The following is a 21,400-nucleotide window of genomic DNA, read 5'->3' as shown; positions in this document are numbered from 1 at the left end:
GTAATGGTTGAACTAGATGATCTTCTAGGTCTTTTCCAACCTTGATAATTCTGTGATTCTGTGATTCTGAGACAGGACTGGATGCCTCCTCTCATGATAACAAATGGAATATAGTTTAGGGGGTGAAGAGGCTAAAGGAAGAAACATGGTTTTATTTTCACTTCAGTTTGAATGAGTAAAATTCCTTATCTTCAGAAAACTTGCAATATTTGCTATTAATTTTTCTATCGACATGTCTTCAAAAACAAAATATCTTCCCAAGAGAAAACAGTGTACTGTTGTATTCTGATGTGAGTATGGATGCAGATAATCACTGTAAGATATTCTTGGGTGGCTATTAAGATGTTTATGGTCACAGCCATTCTTGCTTGGCAGGTCAGTGGTATATTGAAGAAGAAATCTATATTTCCTTCTGCCCCATCTAACTTTCCCAAACCATGGTTGTTGTTTTTGTTTTTATTTTGAACGAACAGCAACTTGTATCAGCACTGATACAGAGATACTAAGGGTTTAGGCAGACCACTGATCATAACTGTTTGTTTTTAAAATGGAAGTTAAATTAGTCAAGAGTTCAAATGAAGTCCAGCCTGTCATGTAGGACTAGAATTTACAATTAAGAACCCCTGTCTTCCTGTGCCCTGAACTTTTCTCTAAAAAAGTGGTGTGACCAGGCTTTGAATCAATTCTTTTTAAGAGCTGTGAGTCACACAGAGAAAGGGCAGCAGCCAAAGCAGTAAGTCTCTGTAGAACCTGCAGAATGGAATAATGAAGTGTTATTATGTATTTTTTGTCTTGAAATCTCATGACAAACCCAGTGATTAATAGGTCTTGGCAGAAATTGATTATCTCTCACTGATTATCCTAATGCTAAAACCTACAAAATAGAGCAATGAAAATATAATTGAATATGATGGATAAAATCAGTCTGCATTATCAGATGAATGTTCACATGCCTTCAACTACAGACCCTATTTCTGCATTGCAGATCTTAGAAACATGTGGCCAATCCCAGTGCAAAGGTAAAAGGTCTTCCAATGGTTGTGGCTCATGCCCACAGAAGTGCAAGCAAAGAAGGAAGTGTTGAAAGAGAGGAAGGAGTAGGCAGAAAACAATGAGTAGAGTACTCCTGCAGCCTCAGATGCTTGATTTTTACAGATCCAGGACACAAGGTTTGCTTAGCCTTGTGTGATCCACAAAACAATAGAAGAAGTAAGGTGAAAGTATGCTATCCTCACAACCAGAACAGGAATACTGCTTAATTTTCTTTTTCAGGGGTTTCATATACTCACCAGGTTAAGCAACTACTCCAGCAGTTGGTCACTGTAGCCTCTGTAGGCTCCAGCTCACAGAGGCACTTGAGAAAACAGTGAGTATAAAATATTTTATCACTACCAGATCACATGACCAAAAATAAGGTTTTTTTAGAAGAGTTGGTATTTCTTACTCTCACATTCTGATGTTATCATACCATCAGAGTTGCTTACAAACACTCTAAATGTACCTACAAGTAAGAATAATAAAAATCTTTGACCTCAGTAGAATCACTTAATGGCAGAAAAGAGTACCAGGGCAGAGGTCAAGCTATGAGCTTTTTCTGCAAGCATCCAAATTAAGAAGTTGCCATCTTCCATAGAATGGAAATAATTTCATTCATTTAACTGAGAAACTAGCAGTAGGCGTAAAAAGCGTAGCTGATCAAATGAGTTCATTGTATGCCTATAGAAGATCTTCTCTGAACACAGATTTTCCACAAAACACTGCTTGCTGTATATATAGTACATTTCTGCAGCTATTTTTTTAATAAATAAATATTTCACCTTCTGTACAACAAAACCCAAATGCAGATAGAGTTATTCACAACGCAGTAATCAGTGTCATTGCAACCAGAGCTGACAAAAGTTTCATTTGCTTCTCCATTCACATCATAATGGGCCCAAACTGTAACACAACCTTCAAAATATTATTGTGTAAAACTAGATTGCTACCAGGAAAATACTGAAAGGCATATTTCTCTTAGAATACCGTGTCAATCTTTGAATAGATCTGAATGTAAAATTTTACTGGGGATATGATACACAGTGCTTTTTTAAGTGGCAATAAAAGAAAGCACTCAAAGTAGGTGCAATTTTTGTAGTAATGACACAGTGACGAATACCACAGCTGTCAGAACTTTGGAGGTTTTGTGTGACATTGCTGCACACACTGACACCTCTTACCTTCTTGTCCTCATCCCTATTTAAGATTCAGGATCCTGAAATTCCCAAGTCTGCTAACAGTACTCAAACAAGTTTATTAAATCTTCACTACGCTAGAGTGTAGTGTTTATATACTATGATTCCAAGCAGTGCAGTGCACTGATCTTCACTGCCTTTAGCCAGTCCCAGCTGCTCACCATAGGAAGTTTTTCCTGGCTTTGCTAAGGTAAATGTCTTTTAATAAAGGCAAATACAGCAAATGTATTTTTATTTTGTCCTTGTTTTGATGCAAAGAACACCAAGAGAGGAAGGAAAGTATTAATGGAAGGGGAGAGGAACAGGATGGGAGAACCAATCCTAGAAGTTTGTTCTAGTGGAGGAAATCTCTAGGTAGTGAGAGGTGCTCACTATCACATATTCTAGTACTAGGTAGAATATATCCACCTTTGAAAGTGTATCTTATTACTCGAGTCAAAAGAATGACTCCCTGGTCCATATATATACTCTGCTTTTCAGATACTGGCTTTTCCATTTCTCTGCTCTTGAGGAGAAGAGAGATGTACCAGGTATCCAGATGGGCTTTTAATTATGTTTGGTGGTTTGATGTTTGGATGTGAGGCCTCTATAGCCTCTTCCTTCTTGTCCATTTCCAAGCTCCTGGAAGGCCCAGAACTGCAGCCTCTCCTTGAACCCCAAAGGAGAGTCAGCACATCTCCTGGACTGGGCCTCTCACAGCACACACATCCCTCCTTCACTGGCCCCCACATCCTGTATGACACAGCTCTTCCTAACTCCCTACACAGATCTCTTCTGCTCACAACCTGCACACACCTCCACAACCAACCCCACCAGGATTGCATGTCAACAGTCTCCACATCCCCAGGAAGCTTCTCCAGAGCCCTTTGCTGAACACCTCCCTCTGACTGTATGGTTGCTGATCTACCTACCAACACCATCTTTTTCCCACAAGAGCATGGGGCCAACAGGAAAGGTGTAGAGTGAAATGATGTGGAACAAAACAGTGTGGCTGAAAAATCATGGAGAGGTGCATGGACATGTTAGGTCTGAGAATACATGTGGCTCTGGAAAGGTGTTGCAGAGAAAGAAAGAAGGACTGCAGATTGGATGGAAGGACATGGGTGAAGAGGGAAATGATTGGGTTAGCATAATGATTTTAAGTGGCTGTAAAGTGGGATCTGGCTCATTAATAATGACTCCTCCATTTACAGATTTCTTCCATTTTCTTTAATAAATTTGGACTTTACTTTTCACATTTTCCTACTCATTTTTCATTCTTTTCTGCTGTTTCCTAAAACTTTAGCTCTCTTCACCTACCTCTGGAATTCTGCCATTCCCCTCATCCCCTCTATCCCCTCCATCCCACACCTCCCTCTCTTTCTCCCCAGTGTAACCTTTTTTTCTCCCTATTAAGAATTCCTGTCCTTATTTCAGTGCTGTTCCTTTCTTGTCCCCACATGTTCTTCATCCTACTAAGTTCCAGGTGTCTCAAATAGCTCTCCTCGTCTTTTAGGAGTCACATGTAATGATAAATCTCCATCCCTACTGTTGAAGGAAATATGCCTCTCAAAAAACGTTCTTTCTATAACCTGATTTAGGAAGTGACACAGACACTCACAGCTGCTACAATGACTGGATGAAATGATGGGCACCTCTGAGCAGTAGTGAAGTGGTGTTTGTGCTGATTGAAGCAGTCAGAGGGTGAAATTAGCATTGGCTGCGTTGGCAGAGAATTATATCACATGGAAGGGACGTGCTCCACCAAAATAGTTTGTCTGTGGTCTGTCAGGTAGGTATGTTTCCACACAAATATTTAAGAGAGGGAACAGTGGACTTACTTTCTGAAATTAATGATTAACAATTTAAAGGCTGAATGTCAGCCTTCTTCTGTCACTTATGAGAGATAATATCTGACATTTTAATGGGCTCACTGGCATCTTAATTCTCCTCGGCCATGTCTCTGAAACTATTATTTTCTTCAGTTCTCTAAAAAAGCTCTGGAGCAAGAGATGGCTTTGGCAAGGACACCTCTTCAGCTGGGGACTTCAGGGAAATTAAAATGGGTTGCAACTACAGGTAATGTAACCAGTCAAAAATCTAGGGCAGGCTTGTCCAGAGAGAGGATACCTGTCTCTGCCTTTATGAAAAATTACCCTTGAAGTATTTATTTATTTAAATGCATTTAAAATATTTAACCAAGCATTGTCTTCTGAACATGGGCCACCACACTGCCAAGGATAGGAAAGTGATAATAAATCTACCATGTATTCACATCCTAAGAAACGAATCAGACTGTAGCTGGCAAAATTTGTGCCATTTTCCAGAGCCTGAACCTGAACACAAACACCAAGAAAGTATTATTTCAGAAAAAAAAGAACAAAAATCCTTTAATGTTTCCTTGCAAATGTAATATTACAGGTATAGATCATAGTCTTACTGTCTAATCAAAAAGCTCCTTTGCTGCTCAGCACAATTTACAGATCACAGGTATCTAACAGAAAAGCACTGAAGTAGAAGCTGAGTCCAGTAATCCATCACACTTTGTATGGTCAGGCTGTTTTCAAATACATTAAGCTCACATCAAAATTTCTCACCACAACTCTATTTGTACAGCCTTTCATTTTTTAAAATTACTTTTTGGAGTTCACATTTCCTTTTTCTTTTTGCTCTGAAAGACAAAAAGTTTGGTTAAATTCCTTTGATTAATCAACATTAACTCTACTGCAGAGCCCAATAATTTATTTTGTCATGATGGTCACCACTGGAAAAGTCTAGGATATATAAATAATTAGTACAGAAGGAATACTATTTAAAAAAAAAAAAAAAAAAGTTTTAAACGGTTTTGAACTTCAAAGCTGGGATATGAAGGAAATCTGAAAGAGAACATGCCAAAACCAAAACAAGTCAGGTCTGTAATAGGTCAGGTCAGGTAGTCAGGTCTGCCCAAGAATAAAGAACTGGTAAATCATACTCAGGGCTGCACAGAAGAAATTTATTGAAATCTACAGCTGGATGTACAAGACAGAATTCATTTACTCAACTCTTTCCTCAGTATCCTAAAGATTGGTTTAAAAAAAAAATATCTCTGCATCTGATTGCTTCCTATCCTCTCAGCTGGTAACTGAGAAGGGCACCTTGAATTCTTTTCTTGGAGACCATTATTTACAGAGGAAATAAATCATATAATTTCTAATTATTGTGGGAAAGAACATAAAGAATCTAAAATCATTTCATGAATCCACTCCTTGATCTACATCAGCACTTTTATTCCTTGTGATATAGACAAATAAATGATCCACAAACATAATTGAGATTGATATAATGATCCAAAATATGTGCTGAAACTAATACAAGGCTGTGCTAGTTTTCTTCTCAAGAACCTACCTGTGTACCGGATACAAGTCACAGCTGACTACGTAGAATTATTAATATTATCCATATGTATGCTCCAAGCATAACAGTCTATTTAGGGATATTAGTTTACTGATCAAATTTCCTCCATAATGACCATTTTCATAGGATTACACAATCCCCTGTGATATGAGTTAGTAGGAGAAGTTTTAATAGAATTAAATACATTTTAACTTGCCTCCTGAGAGCCACATATGAGTCAAAAAGCAAACTCTTTCAAAGTGCATAATGTGCTTCAGGAAATTGGTTTAGTGCTAAAATCTACTAAAGCTGGTGTCTAAGAGAATTCCATGATCCCTGCTGATCTGTGTTACTGGGAAATACTGGTTTGCAGAGGTTATTTTTACCTCTCCAACTGTTGAACCCTGCCTCCACAAGGGCAATGTATTTTTAATGCATATGATGTTATTATGTAAATTGGTTTAGCTGTGTAATCTACTAAAGGTGATTTCTTTGTCCCATGTGAACAACAAAGCCAATGATCACATAATATTCATTAAAGACAAAATTGTCTTACTTTCCACAACCAGTTCCCAAGTGCATTGCTCTGACAACTTCAATTTCTGTTCAATAGTGAACCTGATGCTCATTTGCCAAACTCTAATGAATGAGCTAAATAAGTGGTGATGCATTTTTCCAGCTTGCAGACTATAAATTATTTTGCAAGGAGCAGCGTACACAGTAATTAAAGAACAAGTATTGAAGAACAAATTAGATCCCATAAATTTCTTTTTTCTATTTTTTTTTTTTTTTTCCTGCATCAACCTAGTCCATCAATGATGTAAAACAATTCCTGACTTGATTTAACTTTGGAATTCCGATACATATCAACCTGATTTCCATCTTTAAACAGAAATGCAAGGTCATGCGCATGCAAATAAACCTGCAAAACATGTCTGAATAGTACAAATGAATAGCTAGGCTCTCAAAATTCTTTATCTGCATAGAGGTACTCATATGAAGACGTTCAATTTGCTCATTTAAGAGAGCATTAGGCATATTTAGAGTTTCTTTGTTGACAAGAAAATCAGGTAACACCGGTGGATACTACAGTTCTACACACAGTTATCATTGTCCATAAAATGAACAAGTGCAAAGCAAATAACTGGATAAACCCTCTTTAAAACACAATACATTAGGTTAATCTACAAGTGTATCTCCACACCCTGAGGAGAAAAGTAGTTCCTCAAAGTAATTAAATGTTTTTAGATAATGGATTTTTAAAAATCTGAGAACATACTGAGAATCTAAGAATACTTCAAACAAATAAATGCAGGAAGAACAAAACTGTATGAGTAAACCCTTCACATGACCAACGAAGGATCAGACACTGATGGAACTATTTGTAAAAAAACACTTTCAAAAAAGACTGAGCAACTGAGAAGTTCAGCATTTCACTAAATATTTAAAGGTAGGAGACAACAGAAGTAAAAATAAATTGTCCAAAACAGTTTCCAAGAATAGGTTCCCTCCACTGGTGACATTTATATATTTCAAAATGGAAAACATAATTTATTCTGAACAGAGGGAGACTTAAAGTTTTGAAATTCAAAGCAGGTTTTTGGCATTTTTTCTGTTGTGAAAATTGTTGTTTTGCAGAGACAGAATGTGAACATAAACGATTTCAGGGAGAATTATTTATACATTTATTTTAACCACTGTCATAAAATTGCAATATAACCATTCTCACAAATAGTTATCCAGTGAGAACTTCATTCAGCTTCCACTTTTTGATTCTAGGCCATATTTTAATTCAAAAGATGAGAATTAATGCATTTTTTACATTTCAAGAAACTCACTTTTCCTCCTTTTTCTTTGGTGAAAGCATTTGTAAGAATGTGTTCATGGGATACGTTGGTTTTGAGTAGATTAACTAATACTTGGATCCTATTTTGCTGAAGTTTTTGCCATTTTTCTTGATAAGTGCCAATAAATCATTCATTGATGCATAAGATGGAAAAAGAGAATGCAAATATATATATTGCATTTTAAAAAAAACAAAGGGAGAGAGAGAGAAATCTTTTAGTTTCATTTTGCTGGCTCACTATCACGGTCAATATGGAAGATGTAAATCTTTGAAAGTATTCAAATTCTTGGAAAATAATGATTTTATGGAAAGTTCCATAGTCATAGTGGGGGAAATGGATGCATTTTGCCTTTTTTCCTTGACACTTGAGCACTCGGTACTACTGAAGGAAAATATTACAACACAGAATTGATTAATAGGAACTTAGTAATAATGTTTGTTATAGCAGCTCTAATTGTTAAACACAGGGTTAGTCAATCATGTAACAAAGTTAGCGCTTGCATTATATAGCCCTAATTAAACTATTTAAAATTTGAAAACTAAGATATTCACATTTGGTTTAAAGATTTTTCTTTTGTTGATATACTACATATTAGAATTTTATACTAATTGTGTTGTATTTCATACACTTTTTCTGAGCCTTTACTTCAAGCATTGTAGGGATAGTCATTCATTAAGCTGCAAGGAAAAAAATCTTGGTTTACTGTATAATTTTTACTACTTAAACCAGGTGAATAGTGCCTTTTGAGAATGAAACTCATCACAGCAGATGAAAGTGTGAACATCAGCTTGCACAGCCTTGAAAATAACAGTTTCCAGTTTCTGTTTTGGCCTTCTATGATGTAGAAAGTGGAGAAGGTATAAAAGGGAAAGGCAAGGAGGAATCCATCTGCCATACCTTATGAACACAGCTTGGGGAAGAGCTGTCTCTTTTGCTCTCTCTTCTTGCCTGTTTTTTTTGTTTTTTGTTTTTTGGTGTTTTTTTTTTTGTTGTTGTTGTTTTGTTTTGTTGTTGGTTGTTTTTTTTTTTGGTTGGTTGGTTGGTTGGGTTTTGGTTTTGTTTTTTTTTTTTTTGACATATATTTGGATCAAATATAATACAAAAATTACATCTTTCATGCAACAGAACAAGCTAGTGCCCATTTGACTCATGACCTGAGCACAACACAGGCACTCAGTAGAGTTTTTTTGGATCTTTTTTACACATCTTCTCTTTCCACTTTCCCCCTTCCTGAATATGAGGATAATAGCATTTATTTTTTTCATAAAACAGTGAGATCTGAGTGTTGGATTCTGGCATCTCAGTTCCTGAGGTGTTCGTGCTTTAATGTTCGTCCTACCATAACGAGACTGTGGAGGTTACTGCTACTTGGGATTTGAGTTCCGGAATTTATATTTCTAATGACAGCTTTTACACATTTTTGAGCCTACTCCAGGCAAAGTCATCATTTTCTTATTCTAGAATGGAGTAATATGACCTGGTAAGATGTAAATTCTTCATGATTCAATTAATATTAAGCTACTGGCTCAAGAAATACATCTTCCCCAGCAGCCAAAAAAATACAATGATTTGAGAATTCAGGATCTGCATTTTCATTTCCATTTGTATTACTTCCATTTCTTTCCCTTAATTGGTTACCACCCCAATGCTGAACTGTAAATATTGTAGACAAATTTTATAAGTTGAGGAAGAAGTTGGATAAGACTAAAAACTACAAACAACCTAATAAAATTAAACTCTAAGAAGTCATAATTCCTAGATTAACTTTAAAATCTCAAGAAAGAGAGAACAAAATATGGAAAGAAAATTCAAGACAAAGCACATTACACTGAAAGTATTTTACTTTGGCAAAGTGAAAAAGCTTTCTTCATTTGCTGGCAAAATACCGCCCAGCAAGTGTGATATATTTAAAAACATATGGAATTATCTTTCTAGATTTACTCATTTTTACTGCAAAATGTTAAAAGATAAAACTCTTTCAAAATGCATTCGAGAAAGAAGCCACTACTAAAAAAAAAAAAACAACCAATACATAACCAAAAACCATCAAAAAGATTGTGACTGAAACTGCTGCTGGTATTTAGATTTGTTTCTGGTTCAAACAGAACACACAGGACAGTACAGTCACTGGAATCATCATAGTCTCATAGTATCATAGTCTCGTGCGGGTTGGAAGGGACCTTAGAGATCATCAAGTCCAACCCCCTGGGATTCGAGCCTCCTGTGTAGCAGAGCGGCACTTCTACCACTTGCGCCACAGGGGGGATTTGAACCCAGGGCCTCCAGTGTTGCAACGTGGCATTCCTACCACTGCACCACCGGGGCACACGATATGTTTTGTTTTGGGTAAGCTAATTGGGATACAGAACCTACAAGACTCATCTTTTTTTCTCTGGAATTGCAATGTTTTCTACATGATTGAAGCTTTTTTTTAGTGCTTAGTATGCGTGTGTTTCTGCCTGGAGACAGTGATTTGGCATCTGGATCAGCTGAAGCTGAGTTTTTCTTCCCCAACTACCATTTTCATTGTAAGTCATATGACACTTGAAAATGCTTCTTACATGACTATAAGAGATGGACTATTAGATGAAAGATCAAGCTCATTTACAAGTAAAGCGCAATTTTTAATATATAATTCCAAGAAAAATAAAGCAAAAAACTGAGTATATTACCATAATTAATCACTTTTGCATCACTTATGATTTTAAATGGTTCTGAAGTGTCTACATTATTATTGCCCTCAAAGTTGCTGCAGGGGATAACCATGAGTATGAAATACAAGCATTTAAGGCTTTTCACCTCAAATTACAGAAGTACTCAGGCTAAACTAGGACTTGAGTTGAAGTGCACTGCCTGAACCTGTGATGAGAACATCTGAAAAGAGTGTACATATCTACAGTGCACTGAATGAGCTTTTATTTTGTGTAGGTCAACACACAATCCTTGCTGGAGTAATCAGGGTATCAGTACATGTCAGCGGGCAGCTCCTTTCAGGAGCATATTATAATCACAATGCTGGTGGGAATGAAGAGGGCAGTTGTCACTTTAAGTGTAGCTTCTCTTATCCCTTCTCGCAAGCACAAAGCATGCTCCACATCAGACCATGTAAATAGGCCAAAAGATTCAGATCCCTTAGTCGGTCTCCCTCTTTAGATCATTTCTGCTCCTAAAATATTGTTTCCAGCTTGGGGGAGAACTGCATCACTGAGGCTTAGCAAACAATATTTAAGCAATTAAATTTAATTTAAACAATTAAACATCTTAGCAAACAATATTTAGACTGGCTGTAACGAATTATACTAAAAAGGCAGCTCAAAAAAGCAACTACAGGCCAAGCTTTATAGGTGATGTGGTTCTAGAGCTGTCTTCAGGTAATGATAATTGACCCAAATCATACTAATGAGAAGTACAACTGACACTTAGAGGGATTTTTTTTTTTCCTTTTTGGGGTGTTCTCATGGGCACTAGAATTGTAAGGATGTTCAGAGGATTAACCAAATGTCATCTCCAATTGAGCTCAATAAATTCTCCATTTATTCTGGAAGGTTACGTTTCCATTGGACTGAAGTCTTCACTTGCAGTAGAACACTTAGAAAACAAGTACACATTTTACTTCCAGAACTGTACCTCAAATATTTCAATATTTGCGTATGAGTCTGAGAAAGAGACAGCATGAGCATGTTATTTAACAAATTAATTAAATGATGAAAGGGAGAAGGACAAATCTTCTGACCCTCAGACTTAGAGATATGCCAAATGCATTTCCCAATTAAAAAAATAAATAAAATGGGGGGAAAACGCCTATTAGTAATTCACATGGAAATTTTTATGTTTACCTGCAAACACTGATGGCAACATTTGTAGACTTACCTGTTTATCTCATGTTTGTCACATCATTTCCACTAACTATGGGGACATCCTGAGATTGCTGTTCAGAAGTTGGAATTGTTGGCTCTGAGCCTAGTGTCTTGGGGTCATGATTCATGATGGAGTGATTGCAAGTGATTGTAGTCAAATAATTCAATGAACTTTCCATTCCATCTCCTTCTTTTTCTGTCTTGTTATATGGCTTGAAATGATATCCCTGCTGGTTGCTACAATTATTTCCTATTAGTCTTACTTTACATAAACAACTAAGAATTCAGTATAGTCTAACGTGGCACTCCGTCACCTGCCAGCTTAGCCATTCATGCTTCTCTTGATTCCAGTCAGTGAAGTCTTCTTTCCCAAAAGAAAGTGCATGTAGACCCTCCTCATGACTACAATAGCTCCTAAGAAACTGTGTTCAGCCTTCTCTAATACAAAATGGCAGGCTTTTAGGAGGTGTAGCACTATTTCTGGAAATACAGTTGAGTATTTTGCTCTTATATATGGCAGAAAAATTTAATTAGTTTTGCATAAAAAGTAAACACGTCACGTAAAATTGAAAACCTGTTTGAAGAATGTAGCAGTGACTTCTTCATTTGTCATTTATCCTCAGAAATTAAAGATCAGAAGAACAGGAAAAACATTTCAGGAAAAAATATATTTTCCTTTCTCCTTCAGAGAGAAAAGAGGAAGGAAGTGCCTTTACAGACAAGAAAACAGGCCTCTACGTCAAGAAGAAGACAGAAACATTCTTACCTTGTTTAACATTCCGACTAAAAGCTTTTGGAAGAATCACCATGGCTCCAATACAGAGAGGTGATCTGTAGCACATATAATTTCAACTGGTCTCTACTGCATTTTTTTTTCTTGGAAACTCTGGGGTTAAGGATGTGGAGTTTAAAATACTGTAAGATCATTCCTAACCACTATTAAGAAACTGCATTACAAGTAGAAAAGGTTATTGCAATATGCTTGCATGATGGTGCTGCATTCAGCAGGTACACTGCAGAAGTGCATGCATAATAAGAATAAAAGTAGGGCTCCATGATTACTTCTGCTGTCTTGACACACTTGGTCTACTATCCCAGCACTTAACTGTTCTTTAAGGTTAAAAGGAGCAAGTTCCTCAGTAACAACAAAATACCTGAGTTGTTAATGAGTTCCCTCTTCACTGAATGGGTTTGCGTTTGAAAACAAACAAAAGAAAAAAATAGTTGAAAATCAAATTTTTTTTTAGGACAAAACAAATAGAAATAAACAAATAGATGTATTGAAATGTCATCAGGAGAATATGGCATTCATTTATATTCAAATCATTTACGGAAAAGAGAGAAAGGAGAAATAAAGGTTTGTGGAAAATAAATATTGTTCAAGCCTACAAATTTCTATGGGAAGGCTTTTATATGTGTTAATGACTCAGAAGCAAAAGCTGACATTGTCAGGCTGAAAGTGAATACTAATGTTGTTTGGAAAAAGTCTGAGACAACTCTACTTTGCACTGCGTTCCTTGTGTAGTAGCTAATGACACTAGTGAATTACATGAAGAGCTCTGTATGTGAGGAATGCACATCCTATGGTGTTTGTCTGAAAACTCCCAACAAATGGAAAATGCTACTACATCAAAACTTAAACTCACTATTGTAACATGTTCTGTCTTCAACAAGGATAGACTTGAAGGTCATCCTAGAGAGAGGGTCAGACAGTCCTTCCCTTGGATAAGAAAAGAGATGAAGCATTAGGACTACTTATCTTATATGCACTAAAATTAAATTTAAATCCATGTTTCAATTGTATAAACCAAGAAAATGCATTTCAAACACAGATCCAAACAGCCATGAGGCAGACACTTGTTCCAAAAGGAAACACTTAGATTTAATGTGATTTTATAGAAACCACACTTTCATTGCAGACGTTCAACCTGTAACAGTATATATTATTGTGATAATGCTTTAAATAGTTCATGAGGAAAGAAGTAGGCAGAAAGAGCAAGCAATCAGAAAGATATTTCAAAACCTCTCCTTGTACAATATACCAGTCCTGCATATCATTCCATATATGTTTACTTTTACATCTCTAAGTACTTCAGTTTCATTAGATTTTCCTATCATTTCCCAGGTGAAAGCAAGATCAGGTTTTAAATGCATCTCAAATAACATGAACAGTCAGTAAAGCTTTTAAGCTGCATAGAATGTTGGGCTGCAGTCTTAAATGACAGCTTGTGCTTTCAGTTGATGCTGGAGAAAACATGAGCTGAGATGCCAGAGCCCTCAAAGAGGGGCCCACAGCAGTCCAGGGTAAGATAATTAAGTTTGCCTTCCCTATATGTATAATTTTATTAGTGAACAGAATTCTAGAAATAGACTCTAATTAAGGAAGCAAAAGAAAAGAGAACATGAAAAGTAAACAAAGGCATAATTTTAGATTACTTTAGCTATTTTCAAGCATGACTTGTTATAGTACTTTGCCTTCAGTCACTTAAGAAATTATCAGTAGTGCAGTAAAAAAAACACATAGAGATCAGAATTTTTACGAGCAGGCAGAAAGTCAGCAATGTGCTATATTGATTCTCAAGATGCCTCTGATACACAGAAATTTAACGGTTGCAAAAACTGTATAAAATTAAAGAGAGAAGAAAAAAACAAAACAAAAAACAGAGAAGATATAGTAAGTATTCACTGCGGCAGCCTTCAAGACTATAGACTACAGATTCTTAAATGAAAGTCAGGAGGGAAAAATGCCTGTATACATTCAGTTGTCGTTAAGATCTTTTTAAGTTACTCTGTATAATGTATTCTTTTTATTTCAGCTTTTATAAGCAAGAAAATAAATGAGTTGGTGTTTAGATGCTTTTTCCAGAGCCTTCTGCAAAGTTCTCTTCATGTTAAAGAAAAGGGGGGGTGAGGAAGGATGAGGGATGGAAGGTAAGAAGGAATGGATTTAATGATCTCCACATAACAGTCTGACTTTCTGTTAGAACTGAAAAAAGAGTCGGTTAAAAAGAAGTTGATTGGCAAAGAAGAGAATATTTGTCAGAAAAGGTAAACAAGGTTCTGAGAGGATATAGATACTATCTGCAGTGGGAAGAGATAGGAAAACCAGTAGGTTTCATTAAAATGAAATTTAAGGATATTCTCCCTCCTTAGTACCTTTTAAATGTTTTATAGATGAGACAAAATGGAAATGCAGAAATATAAATGTTTTCTTTCAACAAAAGATAGTCACTGACAAGAAAGAGAAAAAAAAAAAAAAAAGAGATCTACTCCGGTGGCGCAGTGGTAGGAACGTCGCTTTGCAACACCGGAGGCCTGGGTTCAAATCCCCCCTGTGGCGCAAGTAGTAGAAGTGCCGCTCTGCTACACAGGAGGCTCGAATCCCAGGGGCTGGACTTGATGATCTCTAAGGTCCCTTCCAACCCGCACGAGACTGTGATACCATTTTTAAGGATTTTTTTTTTCTTTACTAAAAGAACGTGTGTAAAATCATTCAAAAATAGTAGGAAGCAGGATATTAGGACACATAAAGAAATGTTCTTTCAGTCCCTTCACAAGCATGCATTAGTAGGTTTTGAGCCTAAAGTAGATCTGGTTAGAGAGTGGATAGCAAAGATTTTGATGGTGTACGATTATTTACAGACAAACTCTTCAGTGGAAATCACATTTTTTCTTTCATTTTATAAACTTCTGCGTCTCTACCCTGCCCTATGCCTGAACATTCTTCCTTTAACTTCAAAGCCCCAGAATTTCTCCTTTTCCTTAAACAGTCATCCTCTCTAAACAGTATAGACAGATCCATTAGAACAACTGTGCCCAACTTAATAACATAGAACCCAAAAATAAGTTGAAAGTTTGAACTAATTTCTCATCACTGGGGATAAATAAACTTCCCCTCAGTCAGCAAACAAAATCAGACTGCTCTTAACTGTTCATGAGCAGTTAACACAGCACTGGATTAAAATGTTGCTGGACCTAGAGCTCAGGTGGCCCATTTTCAGTTGAATCCTAAAGGAATGGTGGTATATAGTGCTTTAAAAGGCAAAAACTGTACATGGTAGTAGTACTGTGCATCTTGCCAATAGCAGACTACTGGCCAGATGAATTGCCTCCTGTGCAGGTGAACCCCATTCCTGAAAACACTTGTAAGGCACAACAGCTGGGAGAGCAGAGAGAAAATGTCCAAAATCCAAGCATCATTACAAATATAATCTAGAATACATGTATTAATACTAAATTGTAATACATATTACATATATATTTAATGGACAATGATAGTAGAATTCTATTTTCATAACGACCTTCAGAAGATCTGGCAGTTACTAGTTATCCCACCATGATATCTCAGGAGGTACCAGTGACATATTTAACAGTATGTGAAGTAGAAGAATCTCCATACAAATGCCATCTTTTGAAAAGAAAGTATTTGCCTTTAGGTGTAAGGGAGCACAGAATTAGTTCAAGATCTTTGTGTCTAGTTGTCAGTCTCCAAACCTCTGCTACTTCATTGATTCAAACATCTGAAGGACCAAATGGATTAATCCCTCTCTCTCCTCCTTCTCCACCAGTCATCCTGATTACTTACAAAATCAGTTACTCTCTCTCCCAACAACAAATATTTCTTCTGCTGTTCTCTGCCCCATCTTTGAACAGGTATAGAAGCATCAGAAATAAACCATTCCGATGTCAATAAGCCACTCGTTGGGAAGTTAAACTGTGGTTTCTTTCTTTCCTGTCCTTCCCTCCTTTCCCTGAGATGACACATTTGGTGTATCTGAACATTCCATTTCCTCTTTAATTGTGTGTCAATCTCCAAATCCAACCTCATTTTCTACACAGGTTTCGACAAGAGTAGAACTGAGCTCAACACACAATCCTCTCTACTATTCTGCATCAAGTGCACTAAAACACAGAAAGCTATTAAAATTAATGATAATAATATCTCCTCTTGCTGCTTTACCAATATCTGACAGGAAACAACCAACACTGCCTGAGACGGTGGTCATGACAACCAGTATATTTGCCCTTGTCCAATTGCTAAGGCTTTGGAACTAAATGCCATCAAGTTGATATAAAATGCCAAGACTGATGTGACCATTTGTTCTGGTTGTCAACAAATCTTTTCTTCAAATACATCACTATAGCTGACTCATGCTACTACCATACTTCATCCTATATTATGTGTCTTCAAAAGGCTTATCTTGGAGTTATATAAAGTAGCACATATAAAAGCTTAGCAAAGGCTTTGGAAGGAATTGGAAGTGTCATGCATACAGGATGTTTACTGTAGCACAGAATAAATTAAAGCTTTGGCTATTTGCAAGTTCTGAAAATAGGAGTGCCATGAAGATAAAGAGCTTTGTGTCTCCACAGCTCTCAAGTCAGACCATACTTACCAAAACTTTTTCACTGAATTTTACTGGGAACTGTGTTCATGGCAGTGGCTTTAGGATATATCTTTAAACTGGGATGAATTAAATAATTACTTCCAATATTTAGTACCTCTGGATTCAGAACAACATCATTTCAGATCCATCCAAGTTGGGAACTGATGTGTCATTTATTTTTTTTCCTTCTGATATATTTCAGAATTTGATATTTGAATCATTTCTTCTTTTGAACTAGCTGTTCAGACCTTTGCCGAAAGATGAGTTATAAAGAGTAGGCAATCACTGGTTTGGAAGAAATGCTTAGCCAATATAAGAAAATCCTTCTTATCCTGTTCTTGGTAAAGAGTTAGCCCAACAGAAATTTTACAAGCTTTTCCCCACAATTTCATCTGGAATTATATTATCTGCTGCATAGGTGAAATCTTCCTTCCTGACAATATGTAAGTTCAGAGTAATAAAGAGTACATATAGCTAAAGTAAACTACCAAGTAAATTTTATTGCCATTTCAAAATGTCTCAGTTATATGTTCACCTTTTTTGTCACTCTGAAAAGTAGTAGTATTTATCAAGAACTTTCAGGGGCTTTGAAGAATGAAAATGTCAGTGCACACTAATGAAGGTGGAGTACAGAGAATTAAATTTGTTTTCCTTGTAGCAGATAGATATCTAAGAATGGAAAAGACAGATAATTAGTAATCATTTCTTCCAGAAATCTCAAAAATTAACACAAATATTGGATTATGAAGGCCTGAGAGTTGACTCCAAGAAGCATTACAGAGAACAAACTTGGCTGTTATTCCTTTGGATTTCCCTTTCCAATAATCCTTTCTATAAAATCAGTACATAATAAGCTTTGAAAGCACTTTCAAAAGAGAAAGTTTGCTGACTTGTTAAGGAAAAGTTCTTGGAGGACACTTCCACCAATATATATTTAGTATAGTGAATGCTGATATTAAATAAATTGGTCTTTTCCTCTCACAAACAGATCTGGATTGCATGCAGAATCCTTTTACACTTCTCTCAGTTCCCACTTTTCAGTAATTCAGAAGCACATGCTCACTTTTGTATTTATCACAGTTGTAGCTGTGACCCTGTTGTTCCAGAAATGTTAGCTTGTTAATCTTAACATCATTTTCTAGAGATGCCTTGCAACATGTGGTGTCAAGCTCGTGACATTGGAATCATGAGTTCATAGAATATCTTGAGTTGGAAGGGACCTTAAAGACCATATATTTCCAAGCCACCTTCCATGAACAGGTTGAACCCACTGAATCGGGCTGCCCAGGGTCTCCATTCAGCCTAGCCTTGAACATCTCCAGGGATAGGACATTCACAATTTCTTTGGGCAGCCTGTTCTAGTGCCTCACCACCCTGAGTGAAAATTTTCTCCCTAATGCCTAACCTAAATCTCCTCTCTTTTAGTAAAAAAACATTATCCCTAGCTCTGTCACTATCGGACCATGTAAAGAGTTGCTCTCCCTCCTGCTCATAATCTCCCTGTAAGTACTGGAACGATGCAGTGAGGTCTCCCCAAAGCCTTCTCCAAACTGCTTAAGCCTCACTCTCTCAACCCTTATTCATAAAAGTGGTGCTCCATTTTTCTGGTCCTTCTCTGGACCCTCTCCAAAGTTTCACGTCTTTCTTGCACTGGGAGCCCCAGGCCTGGGCACAGTACTTCCAGTATGCCCACACAAATAAAGAGATGCAATCACCACACTTGCCCTCTTTTTAATGAGTGAATGTTTCTGAAACTCTTTTGGACTGCAGTTCTCATGCAATTACAAACAGTTGCAGGGAAGTCAATGACTCAAATGGTCCAATCCAATTATCTGTTCAGTATATGCAAAACAACTAAGGAGCAAATAATGAATGTAAGGGACTGGAAATGCTGTTTACCTTGTTCCACAGCTGCTGCTCTGAACATTTTTTCTTGTATTCCCACAATAAAAGTTAAAATCTGATGCTGTAGTTCAGTGCAGTACTAATGGTTTCAAAGGCAGTAAATATTTCTTACTAAAACTTTCTCGATTATCTAGGCAGGTAAGAAGGATAGGGCTGTAAATGTATTTGTCTTCATAAATCTAGCTTTGAGGTGGTTACTGTATCTTATTCCATATTTCATTCTTGACATCCCTGTCACTGCTGTTAAGCTTTGATGGGAAAGCAAATCTAAAACAACCTACTAAAGCTTCCAGTCTCCATACTTTAACACCACAGACAACATCCCATGCTCTATTCTGTTCAAAACCTCCAGCTCTCTCCACCTGTTACATGTTTAACTGCAGTATGAATGTTATCAGTCATTCCTCAAAATATTTGAGCTGATCTTGCATTAATTGCATTTACATTGACAAATATCCAGTAACATATTTGATGCACATATGTGCCATTGGAGTTACAGCAGATGAACAGTAATATTATTGAAAAGCATTAATTACATGTTTTTGACTGCAGAATCACAGAAACGTAGTGGTTGGAAGGGGCTTCTGGAGATCATCTAGTAAAATTCCCCTGCTAAAGCTGATTCCCTAGAGTGAGACAGATTAAAGCATCCAGGCGAGTTTTGAATATCTCCAGAGAAGGAGATTCCACAGCCTCTGTGGGCAGTTAGTTTCAGTGCTCTGTCACCCTCACAATAAAGCTCATTTTTACCTTTAGGTGGAATTTCCTGTGTTCCAGTTTGTATCCATTGCCACTGTCCTGCTTCTGGCCTCATCCCACCTACTTGGCAGCTACCCTTCAGATGCTTATCAGTGTTGATAAGATCCCCTCTCATTCTCCTCCTGGATAAAGTCTCAGCTATTACTCCATATGATTTGGATATGTTAGCTTTCACATAAACACTAAACTCATGGAGTGTCTTGTGAGCACCCCATCTGTGAATTTACCTAAGCTGATTTTGTAATAAATCTGAACTTACATTTGAATGCACAGACTGTTGTATTAGGCGAAACACGTGGATCTTATCGAGATGTGACGTGACAGGCCCTCCCCCATATTCTGGAAGAATCTTACTGACGTGTAATACAGTGGGAGTAGACGAAATGGACGTAGGTTATATAAGGTCATGTATGCTTCAATAAATCGCCATTTTACCACCCTACCACCTTGGTGTCACTTGGTAATTGGTCTAACTACTGCTTCAGTTGGAGGCAAGAGATCGTAAAGCCATTAACGATTGTAAAGCCTTCATCAGACAGACCAAAATATTCATGCTTTCATGGTTACTTAGGTTGCTCTTCTGAATAACATTCACGATTTCACACTTGCAACCTAATGGAGCATCTGTTTAACGTGGGCATAAAGTTGGGCTTCCTATCAAGTAAAGGAGTATCACAGTTACCTGATTGGTGTTTATCTCATATACAGTAGCTCTTCTGGAACTGTAAAAATAGTCATTGATTCCAGAACTATCTTTAGATTACTTTTTGAAACATCTACTGCCTACATGTTTGGCAAAGACAGTTCAGTATCATGTTGTTTCAACACATTCATTGGAAGAACAGAAATGTTTTGAACAGATGGAGTTGAATTCCAATGGCTTCAAGATGGTCACATGGCAGCTCTGCTGTACCTGGCTGGGATATCTTCTATATATAGGATGGGTGATTTCCATTACATTTGGGTGAGAGAGATGGCATGACTTCCCAGCACACATTTGGGGCAAGATCCTAACTTCCACTTAAACTACTGTAAGTTGACTTACAGCACTTTTGTGTCATGAGCTTCTGATATAGATTCTCTTCCGCCTGGAGAATGGTCCAAGGTGACCTGATAGTGCCATTTCAGTATCTAAAGGGGAGCTACAGTATTTACAGTAAACAAGGGGACAGACAGTATACAGTAAATAAGGGGACAGACACTTTAGAAGGATCTGTGGGTACTAAGCAAGAGGAAATGGTTTCAAGCTCAAAGAAGGTAAGTTTAGTTTAGGTGTAAGGAAAAAATATTCTACAGTGAGGGTGGTGAGGCACTGGAATAAGCTGCCCAGGGATGTGGTTTATGTCCCGTCCCTGGAGACTTATAAGGTGAAGCTGGATAAGGTGCTGGGCAACCTGAACTCACTGTGCATACCCCTTTTCTTTGCAGGGGAGTAGGACTAGATGGCCTTCAGAGATTCCTTCCAACTATGATTCTATGATTCTAAGGATTAATATACTGATCAGGCAGTTATATCAATTTTATAATTCAGACATACTAATCTCAGGAAGAAATGACACCTTATATGTTTCAGCCTCATAATCCAGAATAGAGGACAAAAGCACTGCAATGGCACCTTTCCATCTACTCTGTGTGTTTGGAACTCTTGTCCAAGTCCTTTCAATAACACTTATTTACAAGCTACTGCCATTGCAATGTAAGAAATTGATAACATGTGGATGGACAATACACTTCATACTCAGTATTTAATCAAACTTCAGGACTAATTATAGTTGTGCTTGTACAAATCTGAAAATCCTTGTAGGCTCCATAGATCCTCAGGTAAAAGACCTGAGATATTGCTATTTACATAGATGAGGAAAAATTACATATCCTAGGTTGTAAAAATATATTACTGGGTAAGACTTATTTTTCTTCCCTGTCTGTGTGACCAGTTAAAATGATAAAGGAATCTCATAGAGATGTACTAGCACAAATACAGGTTGGGTAGAGAATGGCTTGAGTGCAACCCTGAGGAGAAGGATTTGGGGGTGTGGACTGATGAAAGATTCAACATGAGA

Source organism: Coturnix japonica, chromosome 1 (genome assembly GCF_001577835.2).
Source record: "Coturnix japonica isolate 7356 chromosome 1, Coturnix japonica 2.1, whole genome shotgun sequence".
Classification (NCBI taxonomy): Eukaryota; Metazoa; Chordata; class Aves; order Galliformes; family Phasianidae; genus Coturnix; species Coturnix japonica.
The sequence above is the reverse complement of the archived record's forward strand: the minus strand, read 5'-3'. Positions refer to the sequence as shown.